This window comes from Spinacia oleracea, chromosome 4 (assembly GCF_020520425.1).
Source record: "Spinacia oleracea cultivar Varoflay chromosome 4, BTI_SOV_V1, whole genome shotgun sequence".
Classification (NCBI taxonomy): Eukaryota; Viridiplantae; Streptophyta; class Magnoliopsida; order Caryophyllales; family Amaranthaceae; genus Spinacia; species Spinacia oleracea.
The window spans coordinates 164,420,137-164,428,628 of record NC_079490.1 but is presented as its reverse complement, the minus strand read 5'-3'; the positions used below and the strand labels follow the sequence as shown (position 1 = coordinate 164,428,628).

General features: G+C 35.2%; 1 long non-coding RNA gene across 1 annotated transcript; it reads left to right on the top strand.

Annotated features, from left to right (window-relative positions):
* Window positions 1-4,951: 4,951 nt before the first annotated feature.
* LOC130459391 (uncharacterized) lies at window positions 4,952-8,155 on the top strand. Its single transcript, XR_008918761.1, has 3 exons — window positions 4,952-5,305; window positions 5,618-5,679; window positions 6,319-8,155. It is a non-coding gene; the product is annotated as an uncharacterized lncRNA (long non-coding RNA).
* The last annotated feature ends 337 nt before the right edge of the window (window positions 8,156-8,492 follow it).

The following is an 8,492-nucleotide window of genomic DNA, read 5'->3' as shown; positions in this document are numbered from 1 at the left end:
AGGGTAGAGAGAAAACACAGAAGTCTTCTTGAGATTGCTAGATCTCTACGGTTTCATGCTGGCCTTCCAAAGAAGTTTTGGGGGAAATGTGTTCTTACAGCCACTTATTTGTTAAACAGAATACCCTCAAAGGTGCTGAACTGGAAAACACCATATGAGGTTATGTTTGATACTAGACCTGTCTATAATAATTTGAGAGTGTTTGGTTCACTTTGTTTTGCCTACAATGCTCAAGTTAAGAAAGACAAATTTGATTCCAGAACCAGAAGATGTTTATTTCTTGGATATCCTGCTGGTTTTAAAGCTTTTAAGTTGTATGATCTGGATACACACACTGTTTTTGTGTCAAGAGATGTTGTGTTTTTTGAACACACATTTCCTTACAAACTATCATCTCAGTCCATTTCTTCTGTCAACACCAATCCTCAAATGGTGCAATTTGGCACTGACTCTTCTTCTTTCATTCCCAATTCTTCTCATAATTTTCACTCTACAGCTCAACCTTTCACTCCTGATTTTGTACCTGATACTCCTACTTCTGAACCTTCTCTAGATAGTTCCTCTTCTAAAACACATCACAACTCTTCTTCTCCACCATCTTTAAACCATATTGCCTCTTCTCCTGCTTCTCATTCTTCTGATTCTAGTACTTCAGACAGTCACACTAATGACACTACCTATGACTGAACCTACACCAATTCTGGCTACAGAATCTCTTCCTCACACTGATACTGTCATTAGACATATTCCTAGACAAATTAAACCTTCCACTACTCTCAAAGGTTTTGTTGGAGGATATGTTCCTCACAGACATACAAAAACTCCATCTAGCAGTGATTCTCTTTCATTTTCAGTCAATTCCTGTTCTCCTAATTTTGAGAATGATGAAGCTTGGTTGATTGCAATGGCTCTTGATAGTTATTATACATGGGAATCTTTGGCTCTCTCTGTTGGTCTTGCTTCCAATGATCCTAAACACTACAATCAAGCCAAAGATGATGACAATTGGATTCTGGCTATGAATAAAGAGATTGAAGCACTTGAGAGCAATGAAACTTGGGAACTTACTCCTCTTCCTGAGAATAAAAAGGCTATTGGATCAAAGTGGGTTTACAGGACTAAACTGAATCCAGATTATACTATTGACAAATATAAAGCCAGATTAGTTGCTATTGGATATCAACAGGTTGAAGGCAAGGATTTTACTCAAACCTTCTCCCCAGTTGCCAAATTAGCAACAGTCAGGGTTGTAATTGCTTTAGCTGCAGTCAGAGGTTGGGATCTGTTTCAATTGGATGTTAATAATGCATTTTTGCATGGCTTTATTGATGAAGAGGTTTACATGAAGCCACCACCTGGTTATCTTAAAGCTCAACCTGGTGAGGTTTGCAAGCTGAAAAGATCTCTCTATGGTCTCAGACAGGCATCTAGACAGTGGAACAAGGAGTTAAGCAAGTTTCTGAAATCTTTACACTTTGAGCAATCTAAGCAAGACTACTCCTTGTTTACCAGATCACTTCATGGAGAATTTTTGGTACTTTTGGTGTATGTGGATGATATTCTGATAACTGGTACTTCTGTTTCACAAATCAATGAGGTCAAACTTTTGCTTGATCAAGCATTCACAATTAAGGATCTTGGTCTTTTATCATATTTTCTTGGCATTGAAGTTCACAGAAACTCTAATGGAATTTTTCTTTCTCAAAGAAAATACATCAAGGATATTCTTCTTGATGCTGGCATGGATAATTGTACTGCTGCTCCTGCACCTCTTTCTTGTGGTTTAAAGCTGACCACTGATGAAGGTGATTTACTCACTGAGCCTGATGTATACAGAAGATTAGTGGGAAGATTACTGTATCTCAGTATCACCAGACCAGATTTATCTTATTCAGTGCAACACCTCAGTCAGTTTGTGAGCTCTCCAAGGGTTCTTCACTTAAGGGCTGCTCTTCATGTTCTCAAATACTTGAAAGGGACTATTGATGAAGGCTTATGGTATTCTGCTGATTCCACAACTCACCTGTCTGCATATAGTGATGCAGACTGGAGTTCATGTCAGTACAGCAGCAGATCCCTTAGTGCTTATGCTGTTTTTCTTGGTACAAATTTGATTTCTTGGAAAACAAAAAAGCAACGAACTGTGAGCAAATCTTCAGCTGAGGCTGAATACAGAAGTATGTCAGCTACAGCTAGTGAACTAGTTTGGATTCAGGGGCTTCTTGAAGACCTACAAGTCACTGTCCCATTGCATGTACCTCTATATTGTGATAATACTTCTGCTGAGCATTTGGCCAAGAACCCCATGTTTCATGATAAAACTAAACACCTAAAAAGGGACATGCACTATGTTCGTGAACAGGTTGAGGATGGATTCATCCAAACAGCTCATGTTTCAAGTTCAAATCAGTTAGCAGACTTGCTCACCAAACCCCTTTCTTCCTCTCAACATCGATTTTTATCTTCCAAGCTTGGCCTTGCTTCCAAAGTCCAGCTTGAAGGGGGGATATAGGAAATATCTATTTATATTTATTATTATTACACAAGGTTGTTAGAAGTTGTTACACAGTTAGTTAGAGTTTGTTAGCCTAGGCTTTACTAGCTTGTATATAAGGCAACTTTAGCTTGATTGTTGGGTAAGAAATCAGATAATAAAAATATCATTCTCTCTCAATTCCCTCTGATCTTCTGATATTCTTCAATCATTAGCTGCATAATGCTTACATGCGTAGCTGGGCTGACTAACCTGTGCTAGGTACGTGCTGGTTCAGTAGGATACCTTCATCTTACCTATTAAAATAAAAAAAATAAAAATAATTACATTGTTTTTGTTCCATACCCCTGAGGTTAGCTAACGTTTCCAGGTCAAACCTAGTTCCATGAATACCTAGAACAGTTGATGGTCAAGATACAACAAGGAAAATTACGAGGGAAGACATGGGAAAAACAACCTAAAGTAGACAAGCAATAAGAATTTTTGACAAAGCTAGGGATGCAATGCATGCATCTGTTTGGTATGGGGGTAAAATCTTAGATATTTGGCAGATGTGTGGAATTTATTCTGTAATTTAATTTGTTCTACTGCAAATGATGCAATACATATATTCTTTTGCTGATGGAAATTGTTCGGATTTTGGGTATCTAAATATATGCTTAAAAAGAACCAGACAATGAGAACTTAAACTCTGAAGAATATGTCCTCCTCACCCCCTGGTGGTTGGCCACTGTAAGTTGATGATCTCCTTGGTTAAAGACAAGGCATATTATGAAGCATATCATTCACAGATCCAATTAGAAATTTTGTCATCACAGAAGATATTTGAAGCTTTTAATCTATATCAAGTTGTTAATTGTTCAAGAATCCTACGATCGATTTTGTTTGGAGTAGATGCATCTTGCATACATGCATGCATTTCTTAACCTGGTATATAACAAGGTCGGAATTCATAACAAAATCAAGCTATGTTCCGATATGTTTACACTAAGTCTATATGCACGCGTTGCATGCTTCTAATTTAAAGAAAAATACGCCGGTCATTCGTTTTAATAGTACGTGTACATAAAAATAGGGTAATTTAGGTATTTTGGGACACCAAACTCCTCGAATTTTGACTTATGTAATAGAGATGAATGAAGAATGATCCAGGAATTCTAAAATGAAGCAACTATTTTATATTTTTCAGAAGCTCTAATGTTAATACGTTGTCTACACTTTATTCGTAAAAATATCAACCATTTTTCAGAGAAGTTGGTAAAATGAAGTGGATTCAGTTTCTTTGGGATGGGTGGAAAGGAAATTAAAATGAGTGTTAGGAAATTAAAGAGAAAAAGAAGGGCCAAAGCAGATTAGAAACCACATATAAAGGATAGAGGATGGGCCGGGGCATAGTATGAAAGTTATGGCTGGACTTTAATTTACTCTTGGACTCAAGACCTGAACTTAAATAAGGATTGCTCTCTTTCTAGTGGGCAATGTTACAATTACGCCACGATTATGGGTCCTGTTCAATTTCGCAAAATGAGGCTCTCAATTTATTACTATTAAATACGGAGTACATTTTTTATTAAACAAAAAACCTTATTGAAGATTTAGAATAGAAAGCGAGATTTGATCAAAAAACTAGTGTGTGGCTCCGGCGATACCCCGGTTGCTACTTTGAATAATTAAAATTCGAAATTCGTCTTCGACTCAATATTTGACCAAAATACATGTATTCCATAAAAGTAAAAAGGTTCACTAAGTTCATCAACTACACATGTACACTACGTCATTTATCATGACAAGTAATTTTTCAATCAAATTATCTTACCATTCGTTTAATTTATTTTCTAATAGTAATAAGTGCTTCAAATTAATAAACACCAAATTAGATATATGCAAGGCATTTCTATAATTGATGCTATTCCGGGGTTGAAACGATGGTGGGAGCATCCTTGATATCTTGAGTTCCGGTCACGTACGGTGCCTGCAAGATGAACTCCGGGTCAATACAGTTGATGTATAAATTGAGAGTATTTTGGGGGAGAGAGAGAGTAGGGTGGTGTAATATCCCGAAATTTTTAAACTTGATTTATAAAAATTAAAAATATTTATTAGCTTGATTTCGTTTTAAATAATTACGAATAATCAAATTGCATTATTTTAAACGTTTTTACGATTTATTTTAAACGATAAATTTATAAACGAAAATTTATTTATTTTTCGTTAACGATATTTTTTATAAAGAATTATTTTAGCTAAACATTTCTATTTTTAGTAGTTTTCAACCAAATTTCTGAATTTTAGTCCAACTATGTAAAATTACGAAAATGCCCTTAGGAAATCAATATTCCATTTTTCTTCTTCTCTTAGCTCTCCACGTACAGAGAAGAAGGAAACCATTCCTCTCCTTGCCTCATTTCAGTCTTGATTCATTACCTTGCTCCCTAAGGATTTCAGCTTCTCACTCACTCTACTTGTCAATATAATCAGCCATTCTCTTTCCATTTTTCTCAACCAAAAATCAGTTAACAAAATTGGAAATCACCCCTTGTTCCCTTCCTGTTCGAACCACAGTCACCACCAACCACCACCGTCAACCACCGCAGTCACCACACCCAGCCACCCCCGTCGCAAACTCAACCCAATTCCCTCCACCCTCACCGCCTAGTCGTCATCCTCCTTGCCTTTTCGTGCCCTGCTCTCCCCTTTTCCTCGTGCTTCCCCTGCCGTGTTTTCTTCTTCAGAAAACAAGTTCCTTTTAGGAACTTTGTTTTCATTTACTCCTCCAGCCAAGGCCCAATTCTCTTGGCCCAATTTTTCAATGTGAGTTGGTTATCTTGCCCAATTACTTACCAAATTTAGATTTTTATAAAGTAAATGGTTGCTTAAAATAAAATAGATTTTGAATTGTAATTTAAAATATATATTTCGACAGAAATTTGATTTAAATAATGTTTTCGTTAATTTATGAAATTCAAGTAATATGTTTCCTAAAGACCAATTTATGAAATTATATTTTTATTTAAATTCGTTATTTATAAATTCATTATTTATAAATTTTATTATTTATAAAATATCGATTTTAGATTATTTATCGTTTTAAATAACTAATTGAATGATTTAATATCTTGAAAGAATTCAAACTCGAAGCTCGGGACGAACGATCCATCGAACAGGAAGTATAAACTACGATTGAGGTAACATCTATTGCTAACACCCACAATCCCCTGATGAAATGGGTTTTATGAGTTTATGAAATATATTTATAATGATGTGTTTTTATTGGATTGTGGGATATGAAATGTATTTATGAAGTGTGCTTTATGAATGATGATATTTTTTATGAATGATTTTATAAGAATGATGTTTATGAGTTACGAATAAGATACGAAACATGATAAATAAAAGTGTAACTGGTTCTGACAGTTAGTGGGGTTACTATTTCTAGGTCGTGCACGTATCGCCGTACCGCAGGACACCCAACAAGGGAGAGTGCTCCTTGAGGGTTACCGCAAGCTAAAAAAAAGAAGAAACTATTTAGGTACGGGCGTATGTCCAACAAGGGAGAGTGCTCCTTGAGGACTATCGCAAGGTTGGAGACGTCCCGTAAGGCTAACTTGTCAGTTACCAAGTAAAATGAAGGTTTTATGAAAGATAATGGGAACTAAAAAAAGTTTCAAGTTATAAATGATGTTTTATTATGATGCTTTTATGAAAGTGATTTACTATATTCTATTATCCCTGTTTGCAAAGTAAATAAAATGAATTGAAATGAATTTACGTTGTTAGGGTAGTATGTTACTGAGCCTCGGCTCACGATGTTGCTTTTGTTTTAGGTACGAAGAAGATCATGGGATGCCTTAGAGTGATGATGCAACCATCAAATTCACGATCGTTGTTTAGTAAAGATAACTATGTCATTAGTAATAAAGGGATGTATTAATTAAACTCTAAGTTTGATTTCATGATTTGAGTTAGATTTTAATATTAATGTTTAATCAATGCTAGAAGTAATTATTATTAAAGTTTATTTAGTAATTTAAAAAGGTTAGGAAAAATTATTTTTTACCACCTAAAAAAATCGATAAATTATTTTTTACCACCTAAAAAATATAAACTTGTATTTTACCACCTAAGAAAAAAATAAAAGTTGTTATTTACCACCTAAAAACGGAAAAATTAAAGAAATCGTTATATGAGGCAACTATTCATGTGAGTTAAGTTGTTTCTTGCTCTTTGTATTGCACTGACTTTCAAATTAATGTTCAGTTCGATTGAATGTTGGTGAATCTCTTCTTGATGGATAACACAACCAGGGTGGGCTGTGAAGAATACTCAAGAAATGGTGAAACTATCTTTTAAGCTGTTGGAGCTTATAACATTTAGTTTAGGTGTCCCTGCAGACCCTCTTAGTGGCTATTTCAAAGACCATGCATCCTTTGCTCGCATTTACTATCCACCTTGCCCCTGTCCTGATCTGGCTCTTGGAGTTCGTCCTCACAAGGACTCTGGTGCCTTGACTGTCCTTGCACAAGACGATGCTTTCATTTTTTGAATAGATGATTCAAGTCGAAACAACGTAACTCACATGAGTTACCCCACATAGCAATTTTTTCGATTTTTTCAATTTTAGGTGGTAAAAAACAACTTTTATTATTTTTTTAGGTGGTAAAATACAAGTTTTGTTTTTTTAGGTGGTAAAAAATAATTTTTTGATTTTTTTAGGTGGTAAAAAACAATTTGTCCAAAAAGTTATGTCGCCTTGTATTTCCCACGAGGGAGATACGGCATGTGACGCTCCGACTAAAGGGTTTTCGCTGCTAATTAAAGTTAATTAACCTAATTAATGGTGTTTAGAAGTCGGGGCGTTACAGGTGGCTTCTCTAGGGTTAGAGAATGACGGCAATGACCCCTTTTACCTTGCCCCTTGAAGGGTATATATAGTGCTTTGTTGGGCCTTTGAGGCCTTATAAGTGACATTGGGCTTGAGTGGGTTTTATTAGCTTTTTGGTTAAAATGGTATGCCCATTTTAACACCCCAACAGATGCTTATGAGACTTATGATATCATGTTTAATTCATGATTTTGCTAATGCTTTAATTGTTATTTTTATTCCAATATAGTCCAAGTCCATGAGAAATAAAAGGTAACATTAAAAAATGTGTATGGATAAATAACAGTTAGTGATTGGTTAAAATGGTAATGAGAGTCATTCTCCAAACTTAAGATCTTGTGTTCAAACTTTATTATATTGATTTTTAGTTGTCCCACATAAACTTTCGTTGTATAGGTTGGACGAGAAGTTGGGGAAGTATTAAAATTGAAAGCAATTTTACTTGTTCGGCGACTCAAACCCAGGACCATCTATATATTATAACAACACTTTAACCACTAATCCGATTATATTTTTATGTATATTTAGGAAACTAATTAGACTAATCACTAATGAGTGTACTAGAAACCTAGAATTTTTGCTGAACCATGCAATTAAAATTGCGGAGAACTATTTACACGCAAAGTATGCTACACACCGAATTGCATGGAGGATCCGGCAAATCTACCATGGCCTTGTATTAAGAGGAACCCTCAATTTATGGAACACACTTTTGTGAAAACTTTAACAGCTTAAAAACAAAGAGAAAGACGATGGGAAAAAGAAACGTGAATCTCGCATCACAACCTTTGCACTTATTTGTATAATCTTTTAATTTATGAGTAAGAATTAGTAATTGGTACTTCCAATAGGGATTTATTACACCTAACCTAGTAATAATAAGGTAAATTTGCCAAAAAGGACCTTTTATAACTCAAATTTTGTGAGAAAGGACCTTATATATATTTTTTTTTTTGTGAAATCACACCTTAATGTAATTTTTTTTGCGAGAAAGGACCTAAGGGAAGTTTCCGGCATTGACTGAGCTTTTCCGGCCATTGACTTGCACGTGAGTAGCACGTGTAGCTTAAGTTGGCTAAAGACACTGATTTTCCCGAGTCCTGGATTTTCAAACTT